The sequence below is a fragment of the Rhinopithecus roxellana genome, chromosome 4, assembly GCF_007565055.1.
Source record: "Rhinopithecus roxellana isolate Shanxi Qingling chromosome 4, ASM756505v1, whole genome shotgun sequence".
NCBI lineage: Eukaryota > Metazoa > Chordata > Mammalia > Primates > Cercopithecidae > Rhinopithecus > Rhinopithecus roxellana.
In genome coordinates this window covers 67,127,105-67,140,650 of record NC_044552.1, presented here as the reverse complement: position 1 = coordinate 67,140,650, position 13,546 = coordinate 67,127,105, and the positions used below count along the sequence as shown (strand labels likewise).

The 13,546-nt window shown below is 46.1% G+C and overlaps 1 protein-coding gene across 1 annotated transcript in view; it reads right to left on the bottom strand.

The window, feature by feature from the left end:
- Positions 1–2,221: 2,221 nt before the first annotated feature.
- Positions 2,222–13,546, bottom strand: part of SCAF8 (SR-related CTD associated factor 8) — a 230,669-nt gene continuing 219,344 nt past the window's right edge. Inside the window, exon 22 of the transcript XR_004056706.1 lies at positions 2,222–2,601. The gene's annotated coding sequence lies outside the window, so the exon portion shown is untranslated. The remainder of the gene's footprint in view (positions 2,602–13,546) is intronic.

Sequence of the window (13,546 nt, the reverse complement as noted above, 5' to 3'; positions counted from 1 at the left end):
CAAATAAAATGAAATAGTGTGAACATTTGGATAATGCTTCTGTGGAGGTAAATGTCAAATTCTTGCCATTATAACATTGATCAATCCTTTATTGGAAAAGTGATCATTTGTATGTTTAAGAATGAGTCAACTACAAGTCTACACAGAAATGGAAGGCAAGAAGTCCAATGCTTTAGAGGACATTTGGCCTTTCTGCCTTATTGAGTAATTTTTCATTACTCAAAACCACAAGTTTCTGTAAGGCTCGGTGTATTTTAATTAAACTCCAATGACAAGCACAGGCTTTCCAAACTTCTTACTGGTTTACACCATTATGCTTCAAAGCAGGCTATGAAGAAAACAGGGAGGAGGGAATAATATTAACCCACTCATTAGAAGTTCACATTATACTTATGCAAAAAGAACCACAGAAGAGTGAGGTTGAGAGTCATCCTGAGTTCATTCAGTGGCTCTTAGCAATGATCATGTCATTGCCCTTCAGGATTGGTGTTTTGTTCCTTTATTTCCCTGTTTTGCATTCACAAAGTAAAGCTCTGTCTATGTGACTCAGCCTATGAAACTGCTTAGCTTGGCAACCAATAGGGGTATTCCCCATACAGGCCTTAGCAAAAGTCCAGGAGAAAAAAGAAGGCCAGCACTTGCACCCCCTTCCCTATGTGCCCTCTGTGGTGGTCCCAACAGCCCCTGCCAATGGCCACAGTGGGAGGTGGGGGCTGGAAGGGAAGGTTGTGCTGAGCTAAGCCTTGCTTAGAGAAGCCGCTAGAAAACCAGATGGGATTTTCTGGGAGACTGACTTTTCTTCCCTTCCTTTCTCCCCTTTCTCCTCTCTTTCTTTCTTTCTTTCTCCTCTCTTTCTCTCTTTCTCTCTTTCTTTCCTTCCTTCCTTCCTTCTCTCTCTTTCTTTCTTTCTTTCTTTCTTTCTTTCTTTCTTTCTTTCTTTCTTTCTTTCTTTCTTTCTTTCTTTCTTTCTTTCTTTCTCTCTTTCTCTCTCTCTCTCTCTCTCTCTTTCTTTCTTTCTTTTTGTGTGGTTTTTTGTTTGTTTGTTTGTTTTGTTTTGTTTTGAGTCAGAGTCTTGCTCTGTCACCCAAGCTGGAGTGCAATGGCTTCATCTTGACTCACTGCAACTTCTACCTCCCGGGTTCAAGTGATTCTCCTGCCTCAGCCCCCCAAGTAACTGGGATTACAGGTGTGTGCCACCACGCCTAGCTAAGTTTTATATTTTTAGTAGAGATGGGGTTTCACCATGTTGACCAGGCTGGTCTCAAATCCCTGACCTCGTGATCTGCTCACCTCGGCCTCCCAAAGTGCTGGGACTACAGGTGTGAGCCACCACGCCCGGCCCTCTTTCTTTCTTCCTCCCTCTCTCCTTCTACTCTTCCATCCCTCCTCCTTTCTTTCTTTTCTTTCCTTCTTTCTTCCTTTTTCTGTGGGCCTCTTGTAAGAATAACAGGATCGACAATCTCAAAGACATATTTAGCAAAGCTTTTTGTGGATAGCGTTGGCTTCTCTCAAGTCTGTCACTGTCTCAAACTTGGCCCTTTGCAATCAGTGTAAGAGATGCAGGTAAGTTATTTTAAAAAGCATAAAGAAACAAAGAGAAACTTCAACAATGAACCCTCACTAAGATAGCTGCACTTAACCGTTAATCTGAAAAGCATCACCTGACCCAATGTGAACCTGCAGAGAGTGTGACCTGCTACCCACAGTATCAGGTATCACCCTCAGCCACCAAGATAATCTTGGTTCAGGACATTGAACCATCATTATACCTGAAATATATGCTATGGAATGACTTTTGGACTCTGAACACAATTATAACATTCACCAAGTCTGCCAAGTTTAGCGCAAGAAAAACATGTAGTTTAAATATTAAACAACTCAGGCCACGCACAGTGGCTCATGCCTGTAATCCCAGCACTTTGGGAGGCCAAGGGAGGCGGATCATCTGAGGTCAGGAGTTCAAGACCAGCCTGACAAACATGGTGAAACCCCGTCTCTACTAAAAATACAAAACTTAGCCAGTCGTGGTGGCTAACACCTGTAATCCCAGCTACTCAGGAGGCTGAGGCAGGAGAATCACTTGAACCTGGGAGGTAGAGGTTGCAGTGAGCCGAGATGGTGCCATTGCACTCCAGCCTGGGCGAAAAGAGCCAAACTCTGTCTCAAAAAATAAATAAATAAATAAATAAATAAAAAATAAACAACTCAATTTCTTGGATAATCCCCTCCTAAAGAATACCAAGAAATTCATTTGCAATCTGCAACCATTCATTTCATAAACAAGAGTGTGTTCCCGCTAAGGGGTCTCAAAGGTTATTCACCCCAGTAATGGTATGGTCCCTGTGGAAGCACCTTGAATAACTGAATGGCTGCATTCCAGCCACAGAGTCATAAAGTTTAAAGTCCAAGAAGTGAGTTGATATCTTCATTTTAGTGTGCTGTTTTCAAATTCCCAGGTCAGCACTTGCTGGTGAGTTTGAAAGGAGAATTCAAGAAGATCTGGAAGAAGCTCCAGGCTTGCTGCCTTTTGACTGTTTCAGAGTCATTCTGCTCGCGGGTGTCCAACATCTCCAATCATCCTCAGTGTCCCCATGCTGCCATCTGTGAATAAGCGCATTGATTTGTGGTAGGTAAATGCCAAGCACTCAATCCAGGAAATTGTCATCTGAATGATTTACACACATGCCCTGAGCCCCATCGGGCACTAAAGAGATGGATGCTTTGAGCAAATCTTGCATGCATTAACATTAATTTAAAATAATCCGAGTTGGCAGTCAAAAGCATACTTTTCAATAAGTAGCCAACTTTTCTTCTATTAAATCTTTAGGAGAATATATTACCAACTTCTGGGAAATTGTATTTGCAAGAAGCTGAGCTTGAGTAGGTTTAAGAATTTAGCAGTGTTAAGCTGCCACAAACGTGTAAAAAAGTCCACATGTACATGTGGGATCAGCACATCGGACTGTGTCAGAGCTTCTGTGGTCCCCACAGCTGTCTCCGTTCAAACACAGCCACCAAGAGGGCTCAGGCCGCTCTCATGATGGTGCCGTCCTGAGAGGGGGACTGAGGAGCGTGGCAGGGACAGAGGACAGGTTCAAAGTCTATGCAGAAGGAACCTGGACTGTGTGCTCTTGGAGATCGGAATCCAGTCAGGTGATTAGATGGCTTGAGTGAGAGTGTCAAGTAACAGTGGGTGGCCAGGTGCCAAAAGATTGGACAGAACTGTGAGGAAGGAGAGAGCAACGTGATGGCGTGAACAGGGAAGGTGGGGCAGAAGTGAGCTAGGCTTACCCAGAGCCAGGCAGAGGTCCAGGACCTGGAGAGGACAGGCGGGGTGCTGAAGGGAGCAAAGGCTGGAACAGAAGGCGTGATGGGATGTGGAGTTCCCTGAAGGTCAGCTGGGACTGCCTGTTCTCTACTGGAAAGCCCAGAGATCAGAGGTCTCAGAAGAAGGGAGGAGAAGAAGCCACTGTTTTATAGGGATGAGCACAGAGGCTGTGCTCTGTAGGAAGGAGGAGCGCCAGCCTGGCAGTGGACAAAGCCTTCAGGATGCTGCTGACCTCTGGGTCCCTGGGCTCACTGATGGGTGTGTCCTCCCAGCTCTGCTCAAGGTCACCCACTGGGATATGGGAAGAATATATCAGAATTTTGATTTGGGCCAGGTGCGATGGCTCGTGCCTCTAATCCCAGCACTTTGGGAGGCCGAGGTGGGCAGATCACTTGAGGTCAGGAGTTCGAGACCAGCCTGGCCAACATGGTAAAACCCTGTCTCTTCTAAAAATACAAAAATTAGCCAGGTGTAGTGGCACATGCCTGTAGTCCCAGCTACTCGGGAGGCTGAGGCAGGAGAATCACTTGAGTCTGGGAGCCGGAGGTTGCAGTGAGCCAAGATTGCACCATTGTACTCTAGCCTGGGCAACCGAGAGAAGCTCCTTCTCAAAAAAAAAAAAAAAAAAAAGAGTTTTGATTTGTTTTTACTTTTAAAAATCTCAACTTTTTGAGTTTTTATTTTACATATTTATTAGGTGGATGTAAAAGTGATTGCTGTTTTTGCCATTCCTTTATCGGTAAAAACCGCAATTACTCTTGGAGCAACTTAATAAATGAACACATTAGTTTAACAGAAAGAGTATATGAGACTGGGTACGGTGGCTCACGGTGGCTGGGATTATAGGTAATCCCAGCACTTTGTGGGGCCGAGGTGGGCAGATCACTTGATGTCAGGAGTTTGAGACCAGCCTGGCCAACATGGTGAAACCCTGTCTCTACTAAAAATACAAACGAACAAATAAAAAAATTAGCTGGGCATGGTGGTGTGTGCTTGTAGTCCCAGCTACTCAGGAGGCTGAGGCTGGAGGATTGCTTGAACCCAGGAGGCAGAGGTTGCAGTGAGCTGAGATCATGCCACTGCACTCTAGCCTGGGCGATAGAACTAGATTCCGTCTCAAAAAAAAGAGTATATAATATGTAAACAATCAAAAATTGGGAGAGTGGAATATGTCTCAAATAAACACACTTTAAAACCTGGGGGAGCACATGCAAACATACTTAGTTAATGCGCATGAACAGAAGAGTTTGGGGGAAAATACTCTGCTTGTAGGGGCCTGAACTAACAATGCTGGCCGGTAAATGGGTGAGAGCTACAAGAGGAAAAAGAAACTCCATGAGCTCGGGGGTGCAGAAAGTGGAAGGAAGCGTGGGATGAACCCCATCTCTTGGGCGTTTCATCTGGGAAATCAGGAGGGATACCTCTACCCCTGTCAGAGATAAGGATGGCGGGAGTTGATCCCACAAGACGGGTCGGAGACCCCAGGACCGATGGCCCCTGTGGAAAGTCCTCCAAACCAGAAGGGAAAGTGTCAGAGAGGTGAAAGAAAAATGGGAAATTCAGCATCCCAGACGTCGAGGGAAAAGAGACCTTCAAGGGGACAGGGTGGGCAGCAGGATGAAGGAGCTCAGATGGAATGACCCCGAGAAATGCCTCTTGGAATTCCACGACAAAGTCACGGAAGACTTTTCATAAATGGCTTCAGCAGAGGGGAGAGTATGGAGGCTGGACTGCAGGGGGTTAAGAAGGAAACGAGTGGAGAGGAAATGAAGGCACCAGGTCGTGTTTAATTTTCAACTATTAAAATGTCAGTGTCAAAATCAGAACTGTGGGGGTGGGAGGGTATAATGTGAAGCTTTTTCTTTCATCTGGGACCCCAGAGGAATTCCCCATTACTATTTTAACAGTGGTAAGTGGTAGCTGTGGCTAGGGCAGTGGGACGCGATGTGGGAAATGGTGAGGCCATAAAGTGCCCCGTCCTGTCCCAGAACCCTCCAGGCGGCTCAGGTTTGGTCTGTGAGTTTGTGTGTAGTAGAGAATATAAGAGAGCTTGGGCCAGGCACAGTGGCTTACTCCATAATCCCAGCATTTTGGGAGGCCAAGGCAGGTGGATCACGAGGTCAGGAGTTCAAGACCAGCCTGGCCAACATGATGAAACCCCGTCTCTACCAAAAATATAAAAAATTAGCCGGGTGTGGTGGCATGCACCTGTAATCCTACCTACTAGGGAGGCTGAGGCCGGAGAATTGCTCGAACCCAGGAGGCGGAGGTTGCAGTGAGCCGAGATCAAGCCACTGTACTCCAGCCTGGGCAACAGAGTGAGACTTAATCTAAAAAAAATAATAACAATATAAGAAGAGCTCTAATTTTATAAAGGCAGAAGGGATACTTAATTCTCAAATCCATACGTGATTAGAGGTCTGAAAACTTTTCCCAAATATCACATCCTATTTGATACTTTAATGTCAGAAGATCTGAATAGAAATAAATGGTAGGAAGAAGTGTTAACTATTTGACGTCAGTATCAGACTCTCATCCACAAGCAGTTGGACATCTGGTCCCTCTCAGGTGAGATGTCTGCAGAGGTGACAGAGGTTTTTGACTCTTCCGATGGGTCTCTGGAAGCCTGAGAGACACCACTCCAGTATTTTGGCTTTTCCCAGGTACGAAATTGTTTACTATCCATTTGACAAGTGTGAAAATAGGTTCAAAGCCACATGTGAGAATTAATTACTACTTATAAAATTCTTTGAGAGCTACAGATGAAAGGAGTGATTTAAGTGCAGAATATTATCATCTGCTAACGATGGAGTGCATTGAACTAACCAGTTTCTCCCAGAGAATAACCTATATCCTAGGGATAAAATCAGGAATTTTTTTGGTTGGGTGTTCTTTGTCGTTTCTTTTTTTTTTTCAGATAGGGTCTCGCTCTGTCGCCTAGATTGGAATGCAGTGGCATGATCATGGCTTGCTGTAGTCTCTGCCTCTTGGACTTACAAGATCCTCCTGCCTCAGCTTTCCAAGCAGCTGGGACTACAGGTACGTGCCACCATGTTTGGCTAATTTTTGTATTCTTTGTAGAGACAAGTTCCCACTATGATGCCCAGGCTGGTCTCAAACTCCTGAGCTCAAGCGACCTGCCCATCTCAGCTTCCTAAAGTGCTGGGATTAGAGGTGCGAGCCACTGTGCTCTGCCAAAAGTCAGTAATTTTGGAAGCTGCATTACATATTTTAGGTGAAAAGCAATAATTACTGATAATTATTCAGTAGCTGTTCTTTCTATTTCTAGAACTATCTTAATAGTTCACATCCTTGGACACCTATGGGCCTCATAGACTCACAGCCTCTCAGGGTTGGAAGGCTCCTGGTACTTTGCTCCTTAAACTCCCTTCATGAGTCTTCCTCCACAGCTGCCCAGGCACGTGTGATACCTCTAGCAGAGGTCTCGTTACCACCCATTCCCCTTTAACTCTGTCTAAATCAGCTTTAAAATTCTCATTTACCCTCTTCTGCATCTCTGCAAGCACAGGCACATTTTAGGCTACCGCTGTACTAAATCTCTCATATCCATCCCTGGTCATTCACGCCTCTTTTCCTAGATTTTTTGCACATCCTTTAAAAATCTTATTCCACTGGCAAGCCTCCAGATTTTCTACAATAATAACTTAAACATTTTTTTTCCACTGAGTGCTAGACTGACAAGGTCCTCTTTTGATCAATGGAATCTGATGTTATAGTATCATTATTGACTCAGGTAAATCGTGAACTGCTAGTACCAGTGAGTGCAGCTGGTAAGAATAAAGTAATGATGGGGCCGAGTGTGGTGGCTCAGGTCTGTAATCCCAGTACTTTGCGAGGCTTGGGCTGGTGGATCACCTGAGGTCAGGAGTTTGAGACCAGACTGGCCAACATGGCAAAACCCCATCTCTACTAAAAATACAAAAATTAGCCAGGCATGGTAGCAGGCACCTATAGTCCCAGCTACTCGGGAGGCTGAGGCAGGAGAATCACTTGTACCCAGGAGGGGGAGGTTGCAGTGAGCCAAGATTGCGACACTGCACTCCAGCCTGGGCAACAGAGTGAGACCCTGGATCAAAAAAAAAAAAAAAAAAAAAAGGAATGATGGGGCCCAGGCTGCTTGTACAGACCTTGGCTCTCTCCTGCCCAATGATCCTATAGACGTGCCTTTGCCTTGGGTTATGAGGAGAGGGGCATAGTGTGGTTGGCTCAGCGTAATCACAACATGGACCCCTGGAAAAACAGGAGCATCCACCAGAGGGACACCTGAGGCTAGAGCTCTGTCAGGGAGAAAAGGTGATGACAAAGAAATATAGGAGAGCTGGGCGTGGTGGTTCAGGCCTGTAATCCTAAGGCAGAGGCAGGAGGATCGCTTCAGCCCAGGAGTTCAAGACCAGCCTGGGCAACATAGTGAGACCTCATCTCTAAAAAAAATAAAAAAATAGCCAGGCATGGTGGCTCATGCCCGTAGTCTCAGCCACTTGGGAAGCTGAGGCTGCAATGAGCGACTGCACTCCAGCTTGGGTGACAGAGCAAGACCCTGTCTCAACAACAACAAAAGAAAGGTGCCATAAGAAATAGGGCTTCATGGAAATATGTCTCGCCAGAGGGAGAAGAGGGAGAGTAAAGTGCAAAGATGAAGGAGAGAGGCCGGCGCGGCTGCTTACGCCTGTAATCCCAGCACTTTGGGAGGTCGAGGTGGGTGGATCACCTGAGGTCGGGAGTTTGAAATCAGCCTGACCAACACGGAGAAACCCCGTCTCTACTAAAAATACAAAATTAGCCGGGCGTGGTGGCACATGCCTGTAATCCCAGCTACTCGGGTGGCTGAGGCAGGATAATCATTTGAACCCAGGAGGCGGAGGTTGCAGTGAGCCATTGCACTCCAGTGTGGGTGACAAGAGCAAAACTACATTTCAAAAAAAAAACAAAAACAAAACAAAAAACAAAACAAAACAAAAAAACGAAGGAGAGAATGTCATCTGGAAATTACTCAAGGCAGCTCTTTCCCATCCTTTTTTTTTTTTTTTTTTTTTTTTTTTTTGAGACCAGTTCTTGTTCTGTCACCCACCCAGGCTGGAGTGCAGTGGTGTAATCATGGCTCACTGCTGCCTCAACCTCCCCAGGCTCAAGTGATCCTCCCCTCTCAACCTCCCAAGAAGCTAGAACTACAGGCATGCACTACCACACCCAGCTAATTTTTGTATTTTTTGCATAGACGGGTTTTGCCATGCTGCCCAGGCTGGTCTTTAATTCCTGGGCTCAAGTGATCCTCCCACCTCGACCTCCCGAAGTGCTGGGATAACAGGCATGAGCCACTGCTCCCAGCACTCCTCCCATCCTTGATCTCTCCATGTGGATCCTCAATGTGCTTTGAGGGGAGCCTCAATGTGCTCTGCAAACCCTTAAGTCTGTGAGTGCATGTGTGGCTATGGAGTAGGGGTTGCAGGCGAGTTTGCACGCCTCAGGGCAGGAAGGGGCTGGAACTTACACTTATTCTCCCTGGGCTCAGATGCTCAGGTGAGGGAGAAAGCCAGGGCAGGCTGCTCTGGGGTTTGTACCTAATATTAAGGGATCTACCCCAGGTGCACACTCACAAAATCTCATTCAGAGCTCAAAGAGGTAACAAAAGGAATGTGTGTGTGTACTGCATGCGCGCCCACAGTGTGAGTTTGGCACACATGAAGACATATACCCATATGTTTACTCTCTCAAATTTTACAGTGCAAATTAGGAGGCTGGTTCTAATAACATGGCAATAAAACATCAAGCGTTTGTACTACAGTCTCTCACCAGGCATGGGAAAATAGTTTATCTTGGATTCTGGGGCAGACACTAATATAATGAGAAAGTAATAGATGGAGGAACCATCCAGAAACAGTTCCAGGGCCACAGAATTTTTCTTCTTATCTACAACAAAGTCTCAAGAATGCAAGACCACAGGCACAGGCTGGAAAATTGCACAGAAGTGCAGTTTTCCTGATGGGAGAGATTCACATGGCAGCCTCGGTTCACAGAGGTCTCACCTGGAATTTCTCTGTGGAGGTTTGTACAGGAAGCAGCTGAGTGGAGCTCTTGAAATGAGAGAACGTCACAGAAATACTCCAAACCTATGACTCTCATCTCACCTGAAGACAACCAGTCCTTTTTCATGCATTTGACAAGACCATTTTCATATCAGTCAGGTATTTAACTTTGATGTTCATATAAAAATTCAGTACTTTTACCAATAACAAGAAGTTTTGGTTTCGGGGTTGTTTTTGGTATAGTTTGAGGTTTTGCTGTGTCGTCCAGACTGGTCTCAAACTCTTGACTTCACACGATCTTCTAACCTTGGCCTCCCAAAGTGCTGTGATCACAGGCGGGAGCCATCACATCTATCCTAACAAGAAGTGTTTTCGTGGGGTTTTTTTGTTTGTTTTTTTAAGACAGAATCTTGCTCTGTTGCCCACCGCCAGAGTGCAGGGGCGCTATCATAGCTCACTCCAACCTCGATCTCCTGGGTTCAAGTGATCCTCTCATCCTCAGCCTCCAAGTAGCTGGGACCACAGGCACACACTGTCATGCTCAGCTAATTTTTCTTATTTTTAGCAGAGACAAGGTCTTGCTTTGTTGCACAGGCTGGTCTTGAACTCCTGAGCTCAAGCAGTCCTCCTGCGTTGGCCTCCCAAAGTGTTGTGATTACAGGCATGAGTCATAGTGCCCGGTCTAACAGGATGTTTGAAAAGAGTTTTTTCAAAAATAGAAATATAGGCAAATTGTTACCCCCCCCCCCCCACAAATTAATGAAAAGGAGGCACCCTTTTCAACTTACCTCAAAAATCAAACTGTTTTGAGGCTGGGTACGGTGGCTAATGCCTGTAATCCCAGCACTTTGGGAGGCTGAGGCGGGTGCCAGTCTGGCCAGCATGGTGAAACCCTGTCTGTATTAAAAATACAAAAATTAGCCAGGTGTGGTGGCAAGTGCCTGTAATCCCAGCTACTCAGGTGACTGAGGCAAGAGAATCGCTTGAACCTGGGAGGCAGAGATTGCAGTGAGCTGAGATCACACCACTGCACTCCAGCCTCGGAAACAGCGAGACTCCATCTCCAAAAAAAAAAAAAAAAAAACTGTTTTGAGGGAAATAGTTATTTATTTATTTATTTATTTTACTAAAAAATTTGTTTTGAATAATTTGGTACATTCTCACAAGAATTCATTGGATGTGTTGTAAGCAAAATGGCTTAAGAAACAGTTATGTTTCACGTTGATAGGATGTCACATCAAGCCACACGTATGATATGTCTGAACTAATCGTACTCTTCTCTGTGCTCCCGTGTCACATGACCTGCCTGTGACAATGCCACTTACATTGTCATTAGAGTTCCTGTGCCTAGCTACATGCCCCACCTCCAGCTTCCATCTCACTGAAAAGGTCTTGAAGGAGAAGACCAGACTTCCTCCTCCTTGATTCCCTTAGAACCTGGGCCAGTGCCTTGAAGAGAAGAGGTGTTCCATGAATATCTGGGGACGGTGTGGGAAATATGGTTGGACATGGGTAGGTTGGAGCCAGGTTACACAGGGCTTTAGAACCTGGACTTGACCCATCCTGGGTCAGAAGGAGCCACTTAAGGTTTTTGAGCAGAGGGTGATATGAAAACAAATTGTAGGCTGGGCGTGGTGGCACATGCCTGTAATCTCAGCACTTTGGGAGGCTGAGGTGGGTGGATCATGAGGTCAGGAGTTTGAGACCAGCCTGGCCAATATGGTGAAACCCCATCTCTACTAAAAGATACAAAAATTAGCCGGGCGTGGTAGCACAAGGCTATAGTCCCAGCTCCTCGGGAGACTGAGGCAGGAGAATCGCTTAAACCCAGGAGGCGGAGGTTGCAATGAGCCGAGATCACACCACTGCACTCCAGCCTGAGTGACAGAGTGAGACGAAGTAAAAATAAAATAAAATAAAACAAATTGTGTTGAAGTCCAGAAATGAGGCACTGGAGTGGGAGCCCAGAGCAGAAGCTATTGCCAGAGGTCACAAGGACAGAGATTAGAGGAAAATCTAAAGGATTTTCAAAGAAAAGCAGAACTTGGTGTCCCTTTCCAGGGGAAGAAGGATATGGAAGTGTCAAAGTTGGCTCTCGAGGCTGGATGGCTGAAAGAGGTGCCCTCCTCACAGAGAACTAGGGCGAGGATTTGGGGCAGGGCAGAAGGTAGGGGAAATAAGTTCATTGTGGTTCATGTTCAGTGTGAATCGATCCCCCAGGGTGCAATGTCCAGGCAGTAATTATAACTTAGAAGAGGAGTCAGGGCTGAAGATTGAAATCAGCAAGTCACCCTTGCTTGCAGTGACTTCTCTGAAAAGACAAAACGCTTCACCAGAAGAATACATTTCTCAAAAGAAGACATTCATACAGCCAACAGACACATGAAAAATGCTCATCATCACTGGCCATCAGAGAAATGCAAATCAAAACCACAATGAGATACCATCTCACACCAGTTAGAATGGCAATCATTAAAAAGTCAGGCAACAACAGGTGTTGGAGAGGATGTGGAGAAATAGGAACACTTTTACACTGTTGGTGGGATTGTAAACTAGTTCAACCATTATGGAAAACAGTATGGTGATTCCTCAAGGATCTAGAACTGGATGTACCATATGACCCAGCCATCCCACTACTGGGTATATACCCAAAGGATTATAAATCATGCTGCTATAAAGACACATGCACACGTATGTTTATTGCGGCACTATTCACAATAGCAAAGACTTGGAATCAACGCAAATGTCCATCTGTGACAGACTGGATTAAGAAAATGTGGCACATATACACCATGGAATATTATGCAGCCATAAAAAAGGATGAGTTTGCGTCCTTTGTAGGGACATGGATGCAGCTGGAAACCATCATTCTTAGCAAACTATCACAAGAAGAGAAAACCAAACACTGCATGTTCTCACTCATAGGTGGGAACTGAACAATGAGATCACTTGGACTCGGGAAGGGGAACATCACACACCGGGGCCTATCATGGGGAGGGGGGAGGGGGGAGGGGGGAGGGATTGCATTGGGAGTTATACCTGATATAAATGATGAATTGAGGGGTGCTGACAAGTTGATGGGTGCAGCACACCAACATGGCACAAGTATACATATGTAACAAACCTGCACGTTATGCACATGTACCCTAGAACTTAAAGTATAATAAAAAAAAAAAGAATAGGGGAGAGCTCTTAGGTATGTCCCCAAAATCTGTTTGCTAGGGTGGGATGAGTCACCTGCCCAGGTGCTAAGGAAACTGGGAAGGGCTAGGTCAGGTGAGCCTGAGGGAATAGTTTCCTGATGGGGGGTGGAGGAGGAGGCAGTAGGATGTCACAGTGACAACTTTGGAAGGAAGGAAAAGGAGAAGGACCAAGGAAAGACAAGGCAGTGTTTTTAAAGGAAGTCATTCATTCATGGATGGTAGACAAGACTGCAGCAGAGCAGTTGGGGCAGATGCCAAACCACAGAGCACAGATGAAGAAGAAAGAAAATGTGAAAGAGCAGGAAGCAGTGGTTGGAGGTGACACATCTGAGGAGGTGGTTTGGAAGCTACAGGAAGCAGTGGCTGGAGGTGACACTTCTGAGGAGGCGGTTTGGAAGCTACAGGAAGCAGTGGGATAAAGGAGGGGGTGATCTTCATCCTGAGCATGCTCACCAAACACACTCATGCCTATTGCACACCCTGAGATGTGCACCCAGCTCTCTTCTCCAGAGGGAGGTCCATATGGCACACATCTGAATGGCCCAGACTTCTGGACATGTGGTCCTCTGTGCCCAAAGTCCCTGGGGTACCTGGGGAAATACGCTGGCTGCCTTATGAGCGTGTGAAAGAAGCCTGGATGCCAGGCCTGAGCACTGAGCATTTCTTGGCACACGTGCTGCTCATGGCGATTGTGTACAGAGAGCAGACTGGGCTGGAGGATCAGCAGGTGCATACAGAGGCCACCTCAAAGGGACATGGCAGCAGTACTGTGAGTCCCTCACTCTCCCTATGAGTGAATGCAGCTTTGGGCAGCATGACTGAGTCCACCCAAATTTAAGCACATCTGTGGAGACTGCTGGGGAGCTAGTCATGGAACACAGACTCTGACATCCTGAGTTGGAAGAGATTCGGGCTCAGAAGCTCCATCCTCAGCACCTCCTTCACACTCTGGAGGAAGCTGAGGGAATCCT